This window comes from Anomaloglossus baeobatrachus, chromosome 7, assembly GCF_048569485.1.
Source record: "Anomaloglossus baeobatrachus isolate aAnoBae1 chromosome 7, aAnoBae1.hap1, whole genome shotgun sequence".
NCBI classification, from domain to species: domain Eukaryota; kingdom Metazoa; phylum Chordata; class Amphibia; order Anura; family Aromobatidae; genus Anomaloglossus; species Anomaloglossus baeobatrachus.
Window position 1 is genome coordinate 128,111,784 of NC_134359.1, and position 24,281 is coordinate 128,136,064.

At 45.2% G+C, this 24,281-nt stretch overlaps 1 protein-coding gene across 2 annotated transcripts in view; it reads left to right on the plus strand.

Annotated features, from left to right (window-relative positions):
• Positions 1-24,281, plus strand: part of PARD3B (par-3 family cell polarity regulator beta) — a 1,965,757-nt gene that overhangs the window by 1,655,952 nt on the left and 285,524 nt on the right. The window lies entirely within an intron of this gene.

Sequence of the window (24,281 nt, forward strand, 5' to 3'; positions counted from 1 at the left end):
TATATGCTGGCTGGATTATTCCATTAATGCCAGCTATAGTTTACCTATACTGGTCTGGTGAGGTGTTCCGATCCAGACTTGGTGGTTATTGTGCATTTTTGCTGTGTGCGGTTGTGGAGTTAGCCTGGTTGTTTTTTGAAGCTGCTTTCATGCTCCTGCTTTTCTCCTAGGCCTCTTACTGTTTGTTCCAGTGAGTTTGCAGTCTGTCAGAGTTTTGCTTTTCCCCTGTCTGTGTTAATCTATGGTTCCATCACACTCCTGCCCCTTCCGTCCCTTGGGGGGAAACATATTAGATCTGGTCAGGAGAATAGTCAGGCTCAGGACTGAGGCATCGCCATCATTAGGAGCAACCCTGAATTTAAGGATAGCCTAGTTTCTGCTAGAGTGAGGAACAGTATAGGGGCCACCTGTCCCTTGCTAATCTGTAGTCCCATTGTGACATCTACTGCGCTGTGCTTTATAAATGCATACTTGCTGTCAAGCTTCTACTAGGGAGTGCAGGAACTTAGTGGAGATTTAACTCCAAAGTGCAGTAATATAAAAGCCCATCAGAGGTCACTAGCATAAGAGTATCAGACAAGTCAAAGTCAAACCGGGATGTCACGTCAATATAGGGGATTGAGCAAGCTGTAGTCAAATGGAAGCAAGGGGGTCAGAAGCTGAGAAGTCATGTAAAGTGCTGAGAAGGAACAGATCCATAGTCAGGGGATGTTACCGAGGTCAGAGGCCAGGAGAGCACATAAGTACAAAGGTAGGGGTGGAGCCAGAGACACGGGACGGGACCAGGGTCAGGTAGACAGGGCGGACAGACAGTACTGGGGGAACGGAGGTCAGGTAGAGGAAAGCTGGGTAGCTGGACAGATCACAGCAAACTCACAGGAACCAATGCGCACGCTGCAAAGCAAGAACTATTACTGGCGGTGTCCCGGAGGAGTCCACATCGTAAAAAAAGCGGCGAGAATCCTGGAACGAGGCACGACCGAACAGACCCCTCCCACCTGAATTAACCCAATCAGAGCCAAGCAATAGTCATGACACTAACATTTTTTGTTCCCCTGTGATGAATTGGGGCATATGTAAACATTACACAATACATCGGGTTCTTGTTGACAAATTTCAGTCTTATCTTTCTTCATAACAAACAGTTTTCAGGGATTTATTACAAAGGTGAAGTTGACCCTACACTATTTATTTAGAATTACTGGAATCATTTTCTGTAGAAAATAAAGTCATAAGTAAAATATACGTTTCACAATTATGAGCATGAATTAACCATTAAACCATATACAGTATTTCCAGTTCGTTTAGGTTATATCTGTATTTCTGGTCGCCGTGCGCTGATCTAGAGAGCACAGAGGTAGCTCTGCTTTGTTCCAGATTGCTCATAAGTGCCATTGTAATTTATAGCATTTGTAAATCTGAAGTGTTCATTTAAAAAAGTAGAATGGGGAAAAAGTCTGCACTGAAGAGACTTTCAATAGAAATAGGTCAGATGTTGTCTGGGCCTCATGAGTGGAAGTGGAGTGTAGACTGGAGGAAATCTAGAGAGTGGACAATACTTTTCAGAAGTACTGGCGCAATAGTCTTGAAGAAGAGACGTGCAGAGTTTGGAGAGCTCTATTCTTTGTAATTTCATCTATTTCAGAGTGTAAACAGGTGCTGCACAAAATGTGCTTCATTACTGGGTATTTGTTCTTTCAACGAATGCTGAAAATACAATGAAATGTTTTAGCACAGATGTTACAACACGGAAACATGTTTTGAGGTCTGACTAAGCTTAAAGTAGATTAAAGTCAAATTAATTTGGATTAGTGTGGCAGACTTCACCGTACAATTGTGTGTTTTAACTGTGACTGAATTGGAATTGTAAGACATAGATGGCTTTATTAAAATATCTTAGCAGTAAAAACAAAATCACAGGGAATTGAAATGGATAAGTACCATTATTATTTTGCTCTATATCTACAGTACCGGTGTTTAAAACATTACAGGAATCTTCTTATTTATAATATTGGAATGGACACACTTGAAAGCTTTTCATTGCCCCTCTGTGCTCCTCTATGCTTATAGCAGATGTCCGCCTTTTAACTTCATGTTACTACATTCTGATACTTCTAGTTTGAATACTGTTTTTTAGAAACTTGAAAAGAAAAAAAGGGCATGTATGGCCTTATACCTGGGAGCGGGCAGTCACATGAGGGCAAGTATGCGGTTTGTACAATTCCAGCCACATTCTGACTTGCATTGAGCAAGGCCTGATAAAGTCTAGTCGGCATGTGATTGCGTGTATGCAAATTACATATTGGCAACACCGGAGAATCCTTCTTCAGTCACGGGTGTACCACGTGTGATAGGCAGTCATATGGTTTCTGGCCATCAGAGGTCACAGTGTCTGGCTGCGCAGAATGCTCCTTGACTTTACATTGTTGCTGCTGTCATATTCATTGCTATTGGTAGCTTTCCTGCTGGATTCATCTCTCTCCATTTTGGACCCAGCAGGAGCTCGACTTCCACCCAGCTGTTGATTGTCAGTATTCCCTTAGTGTTTAAATACCCTTTCCTTCCTTTTGACTGGTGCCTGTGATATTTTCAGTTCTTTCAAGTCAAGGTTACAAGCAGGTGGTTTGTAATCCTCTGTGGTATCGTTGCTGAAAACTCTGCTAAACTTCTACCTGAGTCATCTAATGATAAGTAGTTAATGCTTTTTCCTCTGTGTGTCCCCTTGTCTTTTCTATAGTATTTAGTGGAATTGACGAAGAGCTCATACCATCCATTCCCTATTTAGGGCCCAGTGTAACGCCCGGGCAAAGCCAGGTAGTCACACAGATTAGGCCCCCGCATAACACCGCTCCCACACAGGGTTAAACCAGCCGAAAAAATCCTCGTCACCCCCTCAGGGAAGGACAGACACACCAGTGGGCGGGACCAGGCAGAAGTAAAACGCCCACCTAGGGGTCTGTAGAGCCCGGGGCGGGAAAACAGTGAGATATGTTTTGAGAGAGAAAGAGGTTGGAGGTGAAGTTGACAGGTGTCAGGGTCGGAGCCTTGACACATTGGCTAGGTGGCAGACAGTGATCAGCGCTAGCAGGAGATGGGGAGACGGCTGTCAGAGATCCGAGATGGACCGGGGCAGGGTTGTAGCCCGCTGGTACCGACACCGGAGAACCGACCCGGAAACCGTGCACAAAAGGGGGTACTTGGACCCTGAAGCCAGTACCGGCACCAACGGCCTAGCTAATTAACCAATTGAGGGCAGGATTTTAGGTCCTGTCCCAACCTAAGTCCTGAAAAGTAGACAACCACCCACCGAGAGGGATAGGGCATCCGCCAGGGCCCGGTAGATACCACGGGTCAGTGTCTGATGGGCACGGCTCCCAACCAAAGGACCAGGAGCGGACTCCTGCGTTACACACCGAGAAGTCTATCACAGAAAATACAAAGTGCAGAGGAAAGGGGCATTGACCACCGGCCCGGGTGTGGGACCAGATACACCCGTCTGCGGCAGCCGGCCACCATCACCTTGGTTTACCAAAGGACTTGTGTAATTTATTCAACTGTGAGTAACATTCCCGGTCTGACCGGGTTTCCCGGCCCCTGCCGTTATCATCCCCTACACAGAGACATTGGGCCCCGGGGCATCCATCCCTGCCCACGGAGGGGTTAGCATCCAGCAGTGGTGCTACATCTCACCACACCGTGGGTGGCGTCATAGACAGATTTCTACAACAACCGTACAAATACGTCCCCTTTTTATTCGAAGTGTCCGCATGACCGCCGGGTCTGGCAGAGTCCCTCGAGCCATACCGCAGATCCAGATCCAAGCAGCACAGCTGCTGGCATTGGGGCGGCACACCAGCACTAGGGATACCTAGGGTCAAGTATCCGGCTCAGTGCATAGGTGCAGAACTTATCTAGGGTGGTGATGGACCCCAGTTCCAGTAGTAGGTTCAGTCAAGAGTCATCATCTTCCCCTTCTCTAGACACAGGGTTTCCCTTTCCTTTCGCCATGCGCTTGGTACATCCCCATACCTAGCATGACATCCTCACAGAGCGCAGTACATTCAACGTGAGAATTCACAAGTCTGCAGTTACATGGAGTGAATGTAGACTTGTAGCTTAAGACTGGACACTCCTTTAAATGTCGTTGTACTGTAGGACAACTTGTTCTCATTTATTACCTAATGTGAAGAGATGAGCGGTGTTCGAATCAAACTTGGGTAACCATCGCGACAAGGGAGGAACTTCCTCTGTCAGACACTACTGAAAGTCAGCGCGCTGGCCAATCAGAGGCAAGCGGCTCCTGCCTTTGACGTCAGCGCTCTGGCAGCGGATGTTCCGGCATCGGTCGCGATGGTTACCCGATACACATCCTGTAGCGGCAAACTACGTGTATCGGGTAACGTTCGCAACGAGGGAGGAACTTCCTCTGTCAGACACTACTGAAAGTTAGCGCGCTGGCAAATCAGAGGCCAGCAGCTCCTGCCTTTGACGTCAGCGCTCTGGCAGCGGAAGTTCCGGCATCGGTCGCAATGGTTACCCGATACAAATCCTGTAGTGGCGAACTACGTGTATCGGGTAACCATCGCAATGAGAGAGGAACTTCCTCTGTCAGACGCTACTCAAAGGCAGCGCGCTGGCCAATCAGAGGCAAGTGGCTCCTGCCTTTGATGTCAGCGCGCTGGCAGCGGAAGCTCCGGGGCATCGGTCGCATGGTTACCTGACATCTTGTACCGGCGAACTGCAAGTCCCAGGAGGCTGATGATGGAATGGAAGGTAAGGTGAGCATAATATGTGTGTGCGTTCGTGCTTAGCTAATAGAAATCTGTGCCTTAAAGCTTTTGGCAGGGGCACAGTTTTAGTGACAATGTTAATGTTAGAATAGGTTGGCCACTTCGAAGTTGGATTGTTGTGATTCATGAACTCTTCAAGTTTTCAATAATACCAACAAGGATTTAATATTTAGGAGATATGAAATCTAATAAACTCACGTGTAACACTGGTGGTATCATCTAATGAAAGTACTACACCTAAATTGAGTGAGTGCTTTAGGCTAAAGCCACATGACCATTTAGCATCTCATGCTAGACCATGGAATGCATTTACTAAAGACCCCCTGTGCCCACTCTGCTGCAAGCGTACTCTGAGTGTCATGTCACTGTGATCCGATCCTACGATCGGATCACAGCTGCAGGGGAGAGGGAGGGACTAATCTCCCTATCTCCTTCACTATCAGCTGATGCGATTATCGGACTGCACTCCGGTGTCATCCAAGTGCAGTATGATATTTCACTCATACCCATAGACTTGTATGGGTGGGAGTGAAAACTGATCGGATTCCACCAGCAGCATGCTGCAATTGTTTTCTCGGTCCAATTAGAGATGAGAAAAAAATCGCACATGGGAATGGCCCCATAGAGTAATGACATGCCCACACCGGGGCCGTGGGGCACTCGTTACGGGCCGATCCTTGCCTGCGGGTGGGATGTCGCAGCAGTAAGGCCCGGTTCCATTACCCCAGTGGTGTCATTAGAAAAAGGGATGATGATAGTTATTCGTGATGCCACCTGTAGTACCCGGCCAGAGAGAGCCGACGCTGTGGGATGGGACCTCTGGGGCAGATGGTGACGCAGCAGAGTTGGTATAGCTCTCCACAGGTAGAGCTGGGCCCCAAGGCCGATGGGAGTAGTAGTCGGTGATGGCTGGGGTGCGGGGTCGGTGGCGCAGGCGAATAATGGAGTGACACAGGGATGCAGTCTCAAGGATTTTACTCACTGTAGCAGGTTCCAAGGTAACACGACTAGTCAGTGACCACCTTTGGAGTGCTGAGTTCCACTGTGATGAGCTCCAGTCGATCCCTGGTAGTTCGGAGGTCAAGTCCGGTGCACCCTTCTTATGTTCCTTCTCTGGTCTTCTTCCTGCACTGACTTCTTGCCCGTCTTTCCCACACCTACGCACACAGTTCCCTGAGCCGGTGTCCGCGGACTGTATGGGGTGGCTTAAAGCTCTGTCCTGCACCCTCTATGGTGACCTTCCAGCGGACTCGTGTGCAGAGTTAGTTTTGGTACTAGCTGTATTTTTAGCCTCCGGTTTTACTAGATGAGCACGTTGGTTCTTCTCCTCTAGTCTTGGGACCGGATCCCCATCTGCGGCCAAGTTACTCCACTCCAATATGTCGTATGTGGAACGAGACCATGGGTGTATGGCGTGCTTCCCGTGGGCTCTAGGACCCCTTCTGTCTTGTGCCTTGGCCGAGCTGCACCATCTCCAGACCACAGGTCTTCACTCCACAGCTACTTCTCGACTCCCTCGTTCTACAGTCTGCTCCCACAACTAGACTGCACCCTCAAGCCTGGCTCTGACTGTGCATTCCTATGGCGATATCAAAGGTGCAACTTGCTCTAACCAGTGGAGTGTTGTGTGTTTGTGTGTACACTGGTGGTTGACCTCTTCCTTACCCAGGGATGGGGCGCCACACCTCTGGCTGAGATGCAGTACCTCTGTGACGACTGAAGCCCCAGGGGCACCACAGTAACATGGGTCTGAGTAGAATGCACTTTTCTTTATCGCATTCCACTTGGACCGTTTAACTTGCCGTGTGTCCTAAGCCTTAGAATAAGCCATTCTTTAGCACATAGGCATACTGCAAGCCTAGGTGCTTGTTATTACACCTGTGACAATGGAACAGAATTAATTAAGTGGTGTGTCCCAATACTTATGTCCATGTAGTATATGTTGTGATAATATTAGAAAATATTTGTGTGTGTATTATAATGTATTATATTGGACTGGCTGGGAAATTCTAGGAGATGTTCATCTTAAGTGACCACTTAAGGCTGCTTTACACCAGACAATCTATCGTGCGATAGATCGTCGGGGTCACAGTTTTTGTGACGCACATCCGGCATCGCTGGCGATGCCGGCCTGTGTGACACCTCCTAGCGACGCAGTATCGCTCACAAATCGTGAGTCGGGTACTGCTCGCTAGGTTCCATAATATCGTTTAATTTAGTTGACCATCGTTTCCGTGGTAGCACACGCCGCTCCGTGTGACACCACGGGAACGATGAGCAGCTCACCTGCCTCCCGCGGCCGCCGCCGGCTCTATGTGGAAGGAAGGAGGTGGGCGGGATGTTTACGTCCCGCTCATCTCCGCCCCTCCGCTTCTATTGGCCGGCGGCCGTGTGACGTCGCTGTGACGCCGAACGTCCCTCCCACTCCAGGAAGTGGACGTTCACCGCCCACAGCGAGGTCGCACGAGAGGTAAGTATGTGTGACGGGGGTTACTGACTTTGTGCGACACGGGCAGCGATTTGCCCGTGACGCAAAAAGGACGGGGGCGGGTACGATCGATTGTGAAATCGCACAATCGGTCGTACCGTGTAAAGCAGCCTTTAGTTATATAACCCGTAAGATACAAAGAAAATGATCAAAAGAAAGTAATTCGATTTTGGCCAACGTAAATCAATATGTTATTAGTGTAGTTTTTCTGCGTATTTAGATGATGATGAGGCCGCTGTGTGCTGCCTGGAAAATACAAGCTTTATGAATGGAATCGGTCCCCTCTGTCCCATTCACATATTGCATATGTGTTTGTAATGTTTAAGAAAAGGCACATTAGTTAACAAAATCTTTTAAAAAAGTGTAAATGCAATTCTTGCTAAAACTTCTTTAAAGATTTTACACAATTAAACAGCGGGGTGTTAATAATAAATACCATCCAAAAAAAATGTATTCATATATTGGAAGATTTCACTTGCCCATAACTGCTCGGAGAAGCGGCAGCTGGTCTATCAAATCACACACAGATGCAGGAAGAAGACATTGTACTTTTATTCCCGTCTGTTGTTTTTGTGTATAGTATTTTGTCTGGATATCTAAAAAAAAAATAATTGTGTTGTAAACAGCAACTGTATATGGGAGGTGTTGGAGGGGTTCGGATTTCTGAACATCCGCCTGAGCCCACCATGGTCGAGAATAGAACCAATTTACTTTACACTTTAGACCTTTGTTTTGTGGCATAAATCCTAAGATATATGTATGTGAAAGATGATTTTCTGTTTTGTAGTATAGAATAATTTTATCTCTTTTGGATTTATGGCCTTCATTTTTCTATTCCTCTGACGTCCAGAGCACAATGCCATGGACACAAACAAGACACAATAATGAGGTTCTTGTGGCTGCTATGTTGCTCTTGATGGAGGAGATGGAACAAAAGGGTAAAACCATCGGATAAGACACCATCTGCGCCCCCTCTTTCTTTGTTATTCCAGTTTTACTGCATGTTGCTCTTGATAACATGGATGTGCCACAGAGCAGACTCCCGTACTCCTTCGGGACAAATGCAGTTACATCTACTGCAACTACAATTGTTGCACATGTAAACATGGAAAAGGATAGAGCCACAAGTCTAGCATGCCAATTGGCTGAAGACACTGGAGATTCTTAGAAAATTTGATGTTATAATACCTTCCATTATGGAGATACAATATTTAAAAATGTGCTAATAGAACAAACAACCTGAAACATCCCTCTGCCTGCAGATTTATCCAGGCACAGTGAAATGTGGTGTGCCACTTTGCGCCTTCACCTGTACTTCTCTTTGCGACAACTTTCACAAACCATGCCCAATGTCTCCTTCATGGATTACTCAACTACTTCCTCTCGTTTTCATTGATAGTCCTCATTTTTACTTACCTTACTGCGGAGGACATAATTTCTTAGGTCATCTGCACCACATATACAGTATATTTCTAAGCTTCAGGTCCTACGCCATGCTGAAATCATCGGGTAATGATTGTCATAGTGTATGTTGATAAGCATTAGTAGCTATTTAAGGCCTCCAACACACATCCGTGAAACACTCTGTCTGCTGTCTGCGGGTATGCATCAACGTCATTTAGCATCACACACGTACCATTGCACACGGACATCACACTCACATGTCAGTTACGAATCTTACGCACACACGGGCATTACACACGCACACGCGGTTAGCATACGCCGTTCACACGAATGCCACACGGACCATGAAAACGGACATAAAAACGGATCACGGACCTGAAAGACAGCCCGTATTACACGTGCGTGCGTTTTCACTGATGTGAGTTTCAGGCCTAAGACACAGACACATTTTTTGTACCCCTAAAAAAAGCCATTTTTTAGAGTGAAACTACAATACTAGTGCCACCTACATTAGGTAGTAATCATAAATGTCAATATTCATTAATTTGCAGACATATTTTATGGTGTTTGCTCCTCATCAGTGCAAAGCAGGAAGTATGATTTGGCTGAGAATCATCTGACAGGGCATTTAAGGATGAACATTTCCCCTTGTGGGCTAGCTTGGCACTCTCCACGAGCAGAAAAGTTCCCTTTTAGACCCACTGATATGACTTTTCATTTTTAGTCATGAGGCATGGCTAGTCTAAACTTAGCCCTCTTCAGAAGGAGAAATGTCCCCCCTTGGAGTGACAATATATATGGGTTCAGACCCCTTTTCCACGAGAGAAGCAAAAGGCACATATGTGTTGGTCATACTTTCCTGTTAGTACTGTGTTAAATATTGTACAGTTACTGCTGGGCGGATTACATTTTGAGCATTATTTTGTATTGGTGCGTGGTTGTATGATTTTTGTTACTGGTTTAGTTTCACGTCTTGCATTTTGTTCATTTCATAATATTTGAATGTGGAAGAGGGAGAGGCTCTAGTTTATTCTGCTGGTGCCAGGTTTCATGTGGTTTTAAGTGGTTTTAATGTCCTATATGTTATGTGGAATTTCTTATAAACCATCAATTTTTCTTTATTTCATGTGTGTGCCTCCATGCTGCCTATAAGACAATAAGATAGACAGGATTTATCCTGGCTTCCACTACTCAGGTCCTGGCCTTGTTGTCTCAGGTCCCCGTCAGTCTGAGACCATCTTATGTCACTAATCTGGCCCCTGAAATACACATACAAGTGCAGAAATCTGTAGTTCGAGGGTGTGTCGGCCCCCTGCGTCAGCAACCGGGCTGCTCGGATTCGGATCCGCAGTGGCTCGAGAGGGTTCCGGACCCGGGGGTCATACGGCTCCTCAAGCCAAGGAGGGGGGGTTATATACAAGGGATGGTGTGGAAAGTTCGTGACGCCACCCATGGTGCGTGGTAAAGTGGTCACTGCAATTGGGAGTACCCGGTGGCGATGGTGTGGGCAGCCAGGTGTTTAACCCCTCCACAAGTAGGGGGGAATGCCCCGGGACTCGGTGATGGGGACATGGATGTGCCATTGGGACGGTAAGGGGCACTTGCATACTCACTCAGTCCAATAATGCTGACACCAACAACTGTAGTAAACCAAAGTTCTAGACACCGCTTCTGCTGGGAGAGAGCATGCCTGGATACCGTGCCCGTTGGTGTTGCCTGCTAGTCTGTGACCTTTGCCTTGGCACCTTGTCTTCTCGTTGGTCCCTTTAGTTTGAAACTAATCGGGTCCCGCTCCCCAGTATGGCTAACTGGGTGAGCTTGCTCTCAGGGTTCACGCTTGGGATTTTCTGGACCATATGTATGGACAGTCCTATCCCCCTTGTTGCGCTAGTACCCCAATTTTGGAGTGGGTGGAGAACGGATCTTGAAGGCTCCGTCCTCGTCGGGTAAATTGTCAGGACGCCTGAAGCTACTCCCTGACCGAGGGTCCACATACCCCGTCGTGCCCTGGCCCCTGCCCTGTGATGGCACAAGGCCGCCGTCTGTCCTCCTCAACAGTCCGTGCCCCTTGTCACGATCCCCTGCGACCGGGGTCCAGCTCCTACTAGGCCCAGACCAACGTCTGCCACCTAGTAGTTTCAAGGAGCACAGCTCCTGACCTCCTCTCACTTCCACCTCCAACACTACACTCGTGACCTCTCCTCTTGAGAGTCACCGGTCAACTGCTCCTTCTTCTGACACTCCTGACCCCCCTAAACACCCCCCCCAAGTGGGTGACCCTATTCCACTCAGACCGTCCACTGGTGTGTCTGGTGGGTGTGTTGCAGAGTGTTCCTAGGATTTTGATTAGCTTGTTCTTGGCAACACCAAAGGTTAGGGACCCTTAACCAAGGAGGAGGTGGATATTGTACAGAAGGGCAGATTGCACAATACCCTGTGACGACCTGATAGGCCAGGGCGTCACAGAAACACATTAGTAAAACAAGACAATGGGAACAACAACTTTCGTACTTCCATAGGCTAGTCTCATATCTGTGACTATGAGGCTTTTAAGTTCTCGTCCGGAGTCCCACGGCCGGACTATGTATCATGTTCTGCAGTCTCACCACAAAACATGGATGTGTAAATCCATCCTTACCTACACCCCTCTACTGAAATCTATTACAAGAAAGACAGATGTCGCATAGCAGTTCTGTAATTCTAGAAAAAAACATGGGGCTGCATCCGAGTAAACAAGTAGCAGAACTTTGAGATGACCCTTAATATTGCTAATCATTTTTGAAGAGAAAGGTTAAGGTTAAGTTTGTCCACCATCTACTAATTAATAAACATAAAACATTTGATTTTTTTCATAAAAGGTCTGCAGAAACTAAGGTGAATATTATGGTACTTTGGGGCAGTTGGGACGCAGAACTACGGCTGCTGAAGAACCTCTTCGTAAATCAAGAGGAAACATTACAAGTCAGTCAATCAGTAAATGAATGACTACACAATTGATTTATGACAAAGATGAGAGCCCAATGCCACTCTTCTCTATCAGTATCCAACATCACAATGTGATACTTATAGAAATGTTATTTACAGGCATGTCAATAACCAATTTCCATAGCTGTGTATTATATATCCTTATTGGAAACACGCCTGTCAGCCAAGAGAGTGCTCAATACAGTTGCACAATTATAGATAATGTTATATTCCATGATTTTGCCCTGCAGCTACAAAATCCAAATGCAGGTGGTTGTCTATTCAATGGAAGGATAATGTCGGTAAAATGCATTCGGAGGATGAGAACAGAGCACAATGGCTCTCAGTGATCCAGATTACTGAAACATAAAGAAGGAAGATGTAGTAGAGTTTTCACAGGTACAATAGACAATGTTCAGCAGAAGCTTTAATTTGAGATAAAATTCACACCACGGTCACACTTCTTCATGTGTATAGGTATGGGGAGGGTGGGGGGGGTTAGCCAGGGACTAAGAGGTGAAATTATTAAAGAGTATATGTATTCCATTTGTTAGAATGCCACTTTCATACAGAATAAATGTATTTTGGGGGATTTTGAGTAATACATGAAATGCTCACATCAGTTAAGGATGCCACCAGCGTAGACCTTTCATGCCCACATGTGAAAAGCTATTAAGGATATCGACAATTAGAAACCAGCCTTTAAGAAGCAGTTACTTTGGAGTACTTATGCCTTAATGCACCTTCCATATACAGTGCTGATTGAGACCGAAGCTTTAATCTGGTGAATGGAAGGCGGCTGAGAGGTCTTTTAACATATTCCCTCACAAAAGAAGCTGGTTCTAGCAATGCCAAGACACAGGAACATTTCTTAATGCAGGGGACACTGAAATTGCCTCAGTGAGACTTCTGCTTTTACTGAGAGAGAGAAGGGAAAAAAAGCCTAATAGCGTCCTTTTAACAAGGCACTCAAAGCTTCAGCACTAGTTGTGCAGGTGAAACTGGGAACAGAGCTAAAAGTGGCCTAAAAGCATCTGTAGTCGTGCTGTTTGCCCTCCCTGCGTGAGGCTTTTCATAGTGCTTTATGCATCTGCCAGCGAAGGTTACCCCTTGGAAAACAAACTGGAGTGCGGATCTAGTGTTCTAGCTGAGTGTTAATAGCTGAAGTGCTTTCACCCTGACTTCTCTCTCTTGGCTTTCTGTATCATCTGAGGAAATAGAGTAGCATCATTTTCTTATATAAGGGAGCTATGCTGGCAATTGAACAATAAGGCAAAAGACATACCATGTTTCCATTCACTTGTAAAGAGCTGAGTGCTGAGCAAATGTATATATATATATATATATATATATATATATACACAAAATATATATATATATATATATAATATATATACACATAGATATATCTATCTATCACTGGTGTTCTTTAGTACAGTGGGGATGAGGTCAGTGGATGAGGTGTATAGTTGTGTATCATCAGCATAATGATGGTACTGGAAGCCAAATTTGCTGATGGTCTGTCCAATTGGGACAGTGTAGAGGGAAAAAAGAAGAGGGGCAAGGACTGAACCTTGAGAAACCCCATCAGTGAGAGGAAGACGAGAAGCTGTGAAGCCAGCAAATGATACGCTGAAAAAGCAGCCAGAAAGATAAGAAGAGAAACAGGCAGGGCCGGATTATAGGCGGGGCAGGTGGGGCTCCAGCCCCGTGGCCCCCACCACAAGAGCTTCTGAGGGGGCCCCCACCACCATCTGTGTGGCCGCCATTTTTTTAACGCTGTAGTGGTTCAGGACCACACTGTACCTTTAAAGAATTTCAATCCCGGCCGTCACTGTGCTGCAGACACGCCCACTGCACGATGTGTGGGCTGTGTCTGCAAGGATGATGTCACCACGCGTCTGATGCTTCTTCCTGCCGAAGAGGAGCTTGTGGGAGGACCGGAGCAGAGGCCTCGGTGGATCATGGTGAGTATGACGTCATCCATCATGATGCCGGACAGGAGGCAGCAGGACGGGATTCCATAGTGTCAGCGGCCACTCTGCCAGGATCAGTGTGAGTTATTGCAGGAGTGTGAACTGCTGCAGATCAGGTTGGGCTGTCAGTGCCGGGTCATTGGGTCGGGCTGTCACTGTCGGGTCATCGGCTCCAGCCTCAGCCCTCCCCTGCAATGACCCACACTGAGCTCCAGCTGAGAGCACAGACATCACTACACAGATCCTTCACTGATCACATCTGAGCCTGCAGGACAGCACAGATTACACTATGTGGCCCATATTATATATAGAATATGTGACGTCCTGTAGGCCCAGGTGTGATCAATGCAGGACATTGTATATCTGTGTATATGGTATATCACATCCAGTGTACAGATTAGTGTGATATACTGTGTACACACATCACATCAGATGGTATATAATAATGTGTATATTGTATAACATCTGGTGTCTGTATCATAGTAAACCCGGTCAAATGCCGGGGCCCTGGGCTGCCGGGGCGGGCCCACTCGCGGTGGCTGGAGTGGCGTACTGCTAGTCAGGGGGGCCCTGTGCCTGTGCTGTCACCAGCCTCCCCCTGACGAGGATTGCGCTTTCAATTGTATCGGCATCGCAGTTGCCGATACAATTGAGAGCAATGATGAGATGGAGCGGCACGCTCTCTCTCATCATTCTCCCCGCTGAGTCTGTCGGCACTCTGACAGCTCTGCAGCAGAGCGCGGTGACATCATCACTGCGTGCCTTCTGAGAGGTCAGAGTGAGCGACAGCAATGGATGCGCTGAGGAGATCGGAGCAGCGGGGAAACGAGGAGAAGTGAGTATGTACAATCACTGTGGCCAGATGACTATGGGGGTGCGTTAAATGATATGGCAGCTTGATACTACATGAGGATGCCTAATGCTATCTGACTCTCTGCACTGTGCTATATAGGGGCTGTGTACTTCTTGAGGATGCCTAATGCTATCTGGGTCTGCACTGTGCTATATATGGGCTGTATACTACATGAAGGTGCCTAATGCTATCTGGATCTGCACTGTGCTATATAGGGGCTGTATACTACATGAAGGTGCCTAATGCTATCTGGTCTACACTATGCTATATAGGGGCTGTATACTATATGAGTGTGCCTAATGCTATCTGGCTCTGCACTGTGCTATGTACGGGCTGTACACTACATGAGTATGCATAACGCTTTCTAGGTTTGCATTGTCCTATATACAGGCTGTATACTATGTGAGCATGCCTAATTCTATCTGGCTCTACACTGTGCTATATAGGGGCTGTATACTACGTGAGGATGCCTAATGCTATCTGGCTCTGCACTGTGCTATATACGTGCTGTATACTACGTGATGATGCCTAATGCTATCTGGGTCTGTACTGTGCTATATAGGGGCTGTGTACTACATGATGATGCCTAACACTATCTGGGCCTGCACTGTGCTATATACTGGCTGTATACTACATGAGGGTGCCTAATGCTAACTAGCTCTGCACTGTGCTATATAGGGGCTGTATACTACATGAGGATGCCTAATACTATCTGGCTCTGCACTGTGGGGCTGTGTACTACGAAGGTGGTTAATATTATCTGGTCTGCTCTGTGCTATATAGGGGCTGTGTACTATGTGAGGATGCCTAATACTATCTGGCTCTGCACTGTGCTATATAGGGGCTGTGTACTACGTGAGGATGCCTAATGCTATCTGGGTCTCCACTGTGAAATATAGGGGCTGTGTACTACATGAGGGTGCCTAATGCTATATGGGTCTGCATTGTGCTATATGGGGGCTGTATACTACACGAGGGTGCCTACTGCTTTATGGGTGTGCAATGTGCCATATAGGCGCTGCATAGTGCCATATGGGGGCTGCATAGTGCCATATGGGGGCTGCATAGTGCTATATGGGGGCTGCATAGTGCCATATGAGGCTGAATAGTGCCATATGAGGGCTGCATAATGCCATATGGGGGCTGCATAGTGCAATATGGGGGCTTCATAATGCTACATGGGGGTTACATAATACTATATGGAGGACTATGGGAGCTTCATAACACTATATGGAGTAATATGGGGGCTGCATACTACTATACCCCCAGAGTTGTATGTCCCCTCCACCCCAGAGCTGTATACCCCCAGAGCTACATGTCCACCCCACCTCAGAGCTGTTTGTCCCCCCACCTCAGAGCCACTGCCCCACTCTAGAGCTGTATGCCCCCCATTGCTATATACCCCTTTCCTCAGGAATATGTATGCCCCCTAGTAATGTGTATGTCCTCAGTCTCTATTGTGATGTGTATATACATCGGTGTTAGTGTGCTCTATGTGCGACCATGTCTGTTAGTGACTGCCACCAATCAGCTTGGCACAGACACATGCCCAGGAGGAGCTGGACGGAGACAAGCGGGGAGGTGAATGAGGCTGTTGCCGGCTTCCCAATATTAAAAATATATATAAAAATATAAAAATGTGTCTGTGCGTGCATGTATCATGTGTATCTATGTATGTCATCTATGTGTGTCAATGTATATGACTGTGTCTAGATTTATGTCTATTTATGTGTTTTTGTGAATTTCTCTTTAAATATATATGTGTACGTATGCCTTTATGTTTATGTATCTGTGCATGTCTGTGTGTGGATGGGGCCCCACTGAGACTCTTTCACCCAGGGCCTACAAAAACCTGGAGCCGGCCTGCATGTACCAGTCATGTATTCTCCTGTACAGGGGCGTACCTTTGGGGGGCATGCGGCATATTTGCCCCTGCACAGCAATCAGGAAGGCACCATTGGAAAGTGTGAGGCAGCAGTATGGTGGGAGAAAATTGTAAGTGGACAGTTTTGGGAAAGAAAAGTGTGAGGGGCATAGTATAGAAACTGGGTAGTGGGGAGGATAAGCAGTATAGAGAAGGGGCAGCATGGTGGCCGGTGTGAGGGCACAGTATGCTGAGGAGGGGGAATGTGAGACTGAGGTACAGTATAGTGACTGGATAGTGAAGGAGGTAGGCAGTATAGAGAAGGGGCAGCATGGTGGCCAGTGTGAGGGCACAGTATGCTGAGGAGGGAGAATGTGAGACTGAGGTGCAGTATAGTGACTGGATAGTGAAAGAGGTAGGCAGTATAGAGAAGGGGCAACATGGTGGCCAGTGTGAGGGCACAGTATGGAGGGCACAGTATGCTGAGCTGGGGGAATGAGAGACTGAGGTACAGTATAGTGACTGGATAGTGAAGGAGGTAGGCAGTATAGAGAAGGGGCAGCACGGTGGCCAGTGTGAGGTCACTTTATGGAGGGCACAGTATGCTAAGGAGGGGGAATGTGAGACTGAGGTATAGTATAGTGACTGGATAGTGAAGGAGGTAGGCAGTATAGAGAAGGGGCAGCATGGTGGCCAGTGTGAGGGCACAGTATGGAGGGCACAGTATGCTGAGGAGGGGGAATGTGAGACTGAGGTGCAGTACTTATATCAGGAACCAGGAGAAAGTGGTGTCCTTTAAGTTCTATGCCCTTTAGTTCCTTAAATACATTTCTATTGTATTCAGGTGATGTGATTGGCTGGACCATTCTAGCAGTTTTATTTTCTTTCTCTGAAACCAATTGAGAGTTTCCTTGATGTGTACTCAGGATCATTGTTTTACTGAAATGTCCACCCTCGTTTCATGTTCATCATCCTAGTAGATGTCAGCAGATTTTTATCAAGAATATTTCAGTACATTTGTCCATTCATTATTCTTTCAATTATATGAAGTTTGCCAGTGCCATATGCTGAAAAACAGCCCCACATCATGATGTTCCCACCTTTTTACTTCACTATTGGTATTGTGTATTTGCAGTTATATGCAGTGCATTTTGTCCTCCAAACATGGTGTGTATTATGGCAAAGAGTTCAATTTTGATCTCATCTGACCAGACTATATTCCTCCAGTATTTTACATGCTTGTTAAAATGTTTTGGAGCAAACGTTAAATGTGCTTGAGCATGCTTTCAGTTCAGCAATGGAGTCTTACATGGTGAACGTGCATGCAGGCCATGGAGGTTGAGTGCATTACTTATTGTTTTTGAAACAATTCCACCTACTGATTCCAGGTCTTTTTGTAGCTCTCCACAGGTAGTCCTTGCCTCTTGGACAACTATTCTGATAATTATTTTCTGTCATTTGTCTGAAATCAAGTCTTTGCCGGTTTATGAAGAATTTATGTTCTTTCCACATTTGGATTATGGCCCCAAGAGTGCTCACTGAAACCTTCAGTAGTTTAGACATTTTTCTGTAACCAATAAGATCAGTATGTTGTGAATCAATAATGTTGCAAAGGCCTTGAAACATCTCACTCGTTTTACCCATCATGAAATGTTTCTTGTGTGGCATATTTTATATAGGCCATAACTTGAACCAGTTGATATTATTTTTCATTAAGTTGCAGAATATCTTTCTAATTACTGATAAATTTCAGCTGGTGTCATGAGTTTCCATGGCTTTCCACATCTCTACTTTATTGGGTTGCTACCAACATCTAGTGAGAATTTAACTTCAATAACCTTTAGAAATATATTTACATAAAAAATTTGTTTTGTGATGGGGATTCATATTTAGATATAGTAAATCAGGCTGAAATAAAAAAAAACATGTAGCACATATGGTAACTAATAGAAAGGATGCACATGCTAAATGACAAACCATCATTACTTCATTACTTTAAAAAAGAAAGTCATTAAATCTGGAAAATTGCTAAAACCTTTAAAATATCCTTAAGAGCAGTTATAAAAACTATCAATTGCTATGATGAAATTGGCTCTCATGAGGACTACTTTAGGAAAGGAATATCAAGAATTTCCTCTGCTGCAGCCGATAAGTTCATTAGAGTTACCAGTTTCAGAATCCACAAATTGAAAGGACCTCAAATAATAGCCCACATAAATGATACACAAACATTAAGTAGCAGACACATCTTAACATTAGCTGTCAGAGGAGGTTGTGAGCAGAAGGCCTTCATGATCGAATTACTGCACTATAGAAAAACCTCAAACAAAATGACATGTTTAGGCTAAGAAACACAAGGACTATACTTAAAATCAGTGGAAATCTTTATTGTGATCTGATGAGTCAAAGTTTAAGATTTTTGGCACCAACAACCACATCTTTGTGAGATGCAGAAAAACGTTAGCAGATGGTTTCTACATGTGTGAAACCCACTGTGAAGTAAAGGGGGGAATGTGTAATGGTAGGAGTCCTTAGCTGGTGACACTTTTGGTGATGTATTCCACATTTACCCAGCATGTCTACAACAGCATTCTGTAACAACATGGCATCCCATGTGGTTTGCACCTTGTAGGACCATCATTAGTGTTCCAACAGGACAATGACCCAAAACACACTTCCGGGCTATGTAAGCGCTATGTGACTAAGAGGGAGTGTTGCATTAGGTATGCAGGTAAATAATGAGTGAAATAGTGTTAAACCTTAGATTCTGTATTCAGTCTGAACCTACAATGTGCATATTCCAATTAGAACCAAGAATACCATTGCATGAATAGGTGTGTCCAAGCTTTTACATTCAGGGTATGCTATACATGTGCTAAAAGTATGAGTCTTTCTCAATTCACCTGGTGAGGCTATAAAGTTAGGCACCATTTGGGGACAAGTTTATTGTTGAGTTGTGATTATGTGTATTGTGTCTTTTCCTATTTAAAGAGAGGAACTTCCATTATTACTGTCACTGCATGGTGCCTATTTGAGCACCTATAGGAGGGTCTCCAGGTTGAGATCAGATTTTGTTCTACCTATGGCAACATGGTCAGACAGTTGAGGGCGACCTGCTGCTGGAAACTGCTATTGCCAAGTCTTCATAATATTGGGGGAGACATAAAGCAGAGTTTTGTCTTTTGTTCTGTGGGGCAGGAGACTGATAGCTTTAGAGACCTAGTATGAAACACAGACAAAAGGATAAAGCAGCACTCTGTAAGCACATAGACATATACAATTAATGTAATTTAAATTTCATATACTTTAGGTTTGAATATGTCTTGGTGCTTACACAGTATGGCTGTATGTTGTTTGTGTTTCATGTAGTTATATAAGCTGGCACTTGTTCACACTTGCTATGCTTTATTTGTAGAAGCAGTTTTTTGGGTTTTTTTTGTGCAGTATTTATTGGAGGTGAAGACAGCCTCCTATTTTGACTCTGCTCTCCATCTATCAGCCACAAGGTGGTTTTAATTTGTGCCAGATCCCATCTGACCATAAATTTGTAGACTTTTAGTGCAGGACAGACATGAAGCTAGGATAGGGTCCCATAAAAGAAAGGTCAGCTTGTCACGGTTGATGGGCACCCAAGATTTGGCCAATTTTTGCTCTAAGAGCCTTCATTTTTCTAAGTATATCTTTTAAAGCATTATTGCAAGTTAAATTTCATATACACAATGTTTGCATTAATAGCAGCCGCCACCTGTTCACACATCATATGTTTTATTTGGAGATGCAGTTTCTTGTTGTTAAGATACCTAGTAGCGGAGAGAAAAGTTGAAACTCTCAAAATGGTCTTTATAAAGGACTTAAATATTGAATTGTTGGTGTACAGGAGCAGACCACAACATAATGTCAGGTCTAGTATGCGGGGTGTAGAAAAGAATCAAGATACATCCACTTACAGACTGACTGCAGAGAAGTTAATGAAAGTAATTGTGATTTGCTGTCTCTCTCAGAACTGCTACAGATATTTATTCTTGTCCAGCTCATCTATATGGGATAATAATGGCGAGGTGTCTGCACATATGCATAGCTCTATTTGCTAATTTCTATTGGGGTTAGGGCTCATTCAGTTATCCATTTTTTGTGTATGTGTTCTATCTGTATTTTTCAAGAATAGACCTTCCAAATAAAAAAATCTGTGGGGCTGATTTTAGTCCACGCAAAATCGTGAAGACATACCTAATATTGATCCGAATGTTGAATCAAAATCAGCAATGCAAGTCAATGAGTCTGTGAAAAAATTGGGAAGCTCTTGGATGCCATGTGAGTGCTATCTGTTTTTCATGGACTGCTAGATAGGACAAAGTAGAGAAACATTGTTTCCTCATCCAAGAAATACTGATAAAACTCGGACCAAACGCTGATGAAACTCAGATGAAAATCTGTTGAAACTCTGAACAAAACCACTGATTAATCTATTTGACCATTTGACCAAGCATTTCAATTGATTTTTCTGGATAACGCGGTACCACAATATTACCTTGTATTGCACACCATTTGAGCAAAAAATATACATCTGAATGAGTTCTTACAGATATAGCTGAGCACACTTTCCACATACCAGTATACCCAGATTTCCATATAAAACCTCGAGGTGAAACTGGTGACAATTTACTCTTTTAGCAGAGTAGTTAAACTGTTCATCATCTGCTGTTCTTTTGCATCTATTCTTACTTGCAGTTTGAGCCTTTACGTTGGGTGCACTACATGTCATCAAGTTTAGGTGATTAACTCCTTTCTGACCAAGGATGTACCGGTACGTCCTATTTTTAAGTGATTTAATGACCAAGGGCATAACTATACATCCTAACAATCGTGTGGGCACAGATAAGCCCCAACAGCCAAGTTCCTGACAAATGGGGTCACTTGTGGGGGTTTTTGCTGTTCTGGCACCTAAGGGGCTCTGCCAATGTGACATGGCACTCGCAAAAATATCCCAACTAAATCTGCACTCCAATATGGCGCTCCTTCCATTGTTCTCTTTGTACTCTGCCTCAAAAGTAGATTTCAACCACACATGGGGTACTGGCGTGCTCAGGAGAAATTGCACAGTATGGAAAATATGAAAAAGCTCTCTGGTTGAACTAACAATTTTGTGATAAAAATGTATTTTTATTTTCATGGTTCAACATTATAAACTTCTGTGAAGCCTCCGGGGATTCATGGTGTTCACCAAACATCTCTATATATTCCTTGAGGGGTTTGGTTTCCAAAATGAGGTCACTTGTGTGGGAGCTGCACTGTTTGGGCATCTTTGGGGGTCTCCAAACATGACATGGCATCTACTAATTATTCCAGATAAGTTTTCTTTCAAAAATTCAAATGGTGCTGCTTCCAAACAGTTGATTTCCTCCTCATATAAGGTATCAGTGTACTCAGGAGAAATTGCACAATACAATTTATATGCACTTTTTCCTGATACCGTTGTGAAAATGCAAAAGTTTATGGTTAAAATAACATTTTTGTGGAAAAAAGTAAGTTTTGCATTTTTTCCTTATACATTGCTTTGGTTCCTGTGAAGCACCTAAAAGAGTTAATAAAGTTCTTGGATGTGGTTTTCAGCAGTTTGTGGGGTGCAGTTTTAGAATGGTGTCACTTTTGGGTATTTCCTGTCACCTAGACCTCTCAAAGTCACTTCAAATGTGATGTGGCCCCTAAAAAAATGGTTGTATTGCATCATTCGAACTTCCTAACAACAGAAAAATATGTGTAAAAAATTGCACTGATGCAAAGTAGACATAGGATAAATCTTATCCCTCCATGTTCCCTCTCTTTCCAAACTGAGCCTACTGTTTACAGTGTCCTTTACACTGTGTCCCCTTATACTGCCCAGTCTTTATACTGTGCCTTCATAACACTCCCCCTCCTTGCTATAACCTCACACTGTCCTCCCATTCTGCCCCCTCTCATACCACCACCCTCCACTACCCAGTCTTTATTTTGTGCCCCTCACATTCTTCTCATCCCTTACTGTCTCCTCACTACCTCCTGTGTGTCCATATACTTTTCCACCTCACTCCCCATCCTGCCCACTTGCTCCTCATACCATATCACTCATTATTATGTGTCCTCAAAATTACTTTCCAGTTTGCTTCACATCCTCTCTGTCCTCATGCATAACTCTTCATCCTCTCTGTCCCCATGCATCACCCCTCATCCTCTCTGTCCCCATGCATCACCCCTCATCCTCTCTGTTCCCATACATCACCCCTCATCCTCTCTGTCCTCATGCATCACCCCTCATCCTCTCTGTCCCCATGCATCATCCCTTATCCTCTCTGTCTCCATGCATCACCCCTCATCCTCTCTGTCCCCATGCATGAAACCTCATCCACTCTCTCCCAATGCACGAAACCTCATCCTTTCTCTCCCCATGCATGAAACCTCATCCACTCTCTCCCCATGCATGAAACCTCATCCTCTCTCTCCCCATACTGTGTCCAAAGATACTTCCCACTCCCCACCCTCTCTTCCCACCGTACTCTGTCCACAGATAATAAACCTCCCCCACCCTCCCCCCCATACTGTGTATATAGATATTGCCCCCCTCCCCACCCTCTGTCCCCCAAAGTGTGTCCACAGATAGTTCCCTCCCCCACCCCATACTGTGTATATAGATTTTTCCCCCTCTACACCCTGTCCCCCCATAGTGTGGAAACAAATAGTTCCCGTTGCCCACCCTCTGTCCCCCCATAGTGTGTCCACAGATAGTTCCCTCCCCCACCCTCTCTCCCCCATACTGTTTCATAAATACTACCCACTCACCCCATAATGTTCCTCCTCCGTGACTTCAGCTTCACAGTGGAGCACTTATCAGCGTTTCTTTGCCACCTCCGCACTGCGGCGCCGGCTTCCTGGTCAGCAGTGTGATCAGCAGATCTGATCACATGAAAGTCGTCGCGCTGACCCGGAAGTCAGCGCCAGGCATCACCGCTTCAATTGTCCTCACGTCTGACAAATACAAGGACAATTGAGCAGTGGGAGCCGCGCGCTGCAATTTCTATGAATGCGGCTGTCAGCGTGACAGCCACGCTCAGAGAATAGCCAGCTCCCACCCCGGCAGAATTCCACACCACCGCATCAGGCCGCCCGACAGCGCCCCACCAGCTCCCCCCTACATACGCCTCTGGCTTGTGCCTCCGCTCCACACATGGCTAATTTGTATAGTTTACAAATTAGCCATGGGGACAGATCCAGAGGTGCTCTTCAGATTTTCCAGTGCGCAGTACCGGCACGTACCGCCGCAAAAAAAGCACTGGTTATTTAGTAACTATTTTGTCCGACATAGCTCTTGGATTTATGGCCCTAAAATTTTAAAGTTTGAAAATTGCTGATATTTCCGATATTTTTACAAATAAATGTAAAACATTTTACCACTATCATGAAGTACAATATGTGATGAAAAAACAATCTCAGAATCACCGGGATCCGCTGAAGCGTTTCAGTATTATAACTTGTCAAAGTGATACTGGTCAGAATTGCAAAAAATGGCCTTGTCATGAAGGTGAAAGTTGGTTCGAGGGTAGAGGGGTTAAAAAAAAAAGAAGAAAAAAACCGAAATTGTTGCATTGTTAGCCTAGCTCTGAGCTCCAGAGTACTGCCTCTGCTCTGTGAACAAATCCTTAATTACATGAAGGCATACAGTATCTAAGGACAAAGGAGCTCAGGTTTCCTTTGCTTTCTATATGATCCACCTGGCCATTATTTTTCCTTTACATTCTGCATACACCATAGTGGCATTGTGCAAGTAAGGCTGGAGTCACACTTGCGAGTGACTCGTGAGTCACTCGCGCGAGCCTTGCATTGTATCACCTGGCATGGCCTGCTGCTCTCTGGACAAGAGTGGGTCAACTGCAAAGAAATACATGCAGCTGACTCTCTCCAGTCCGGAGAG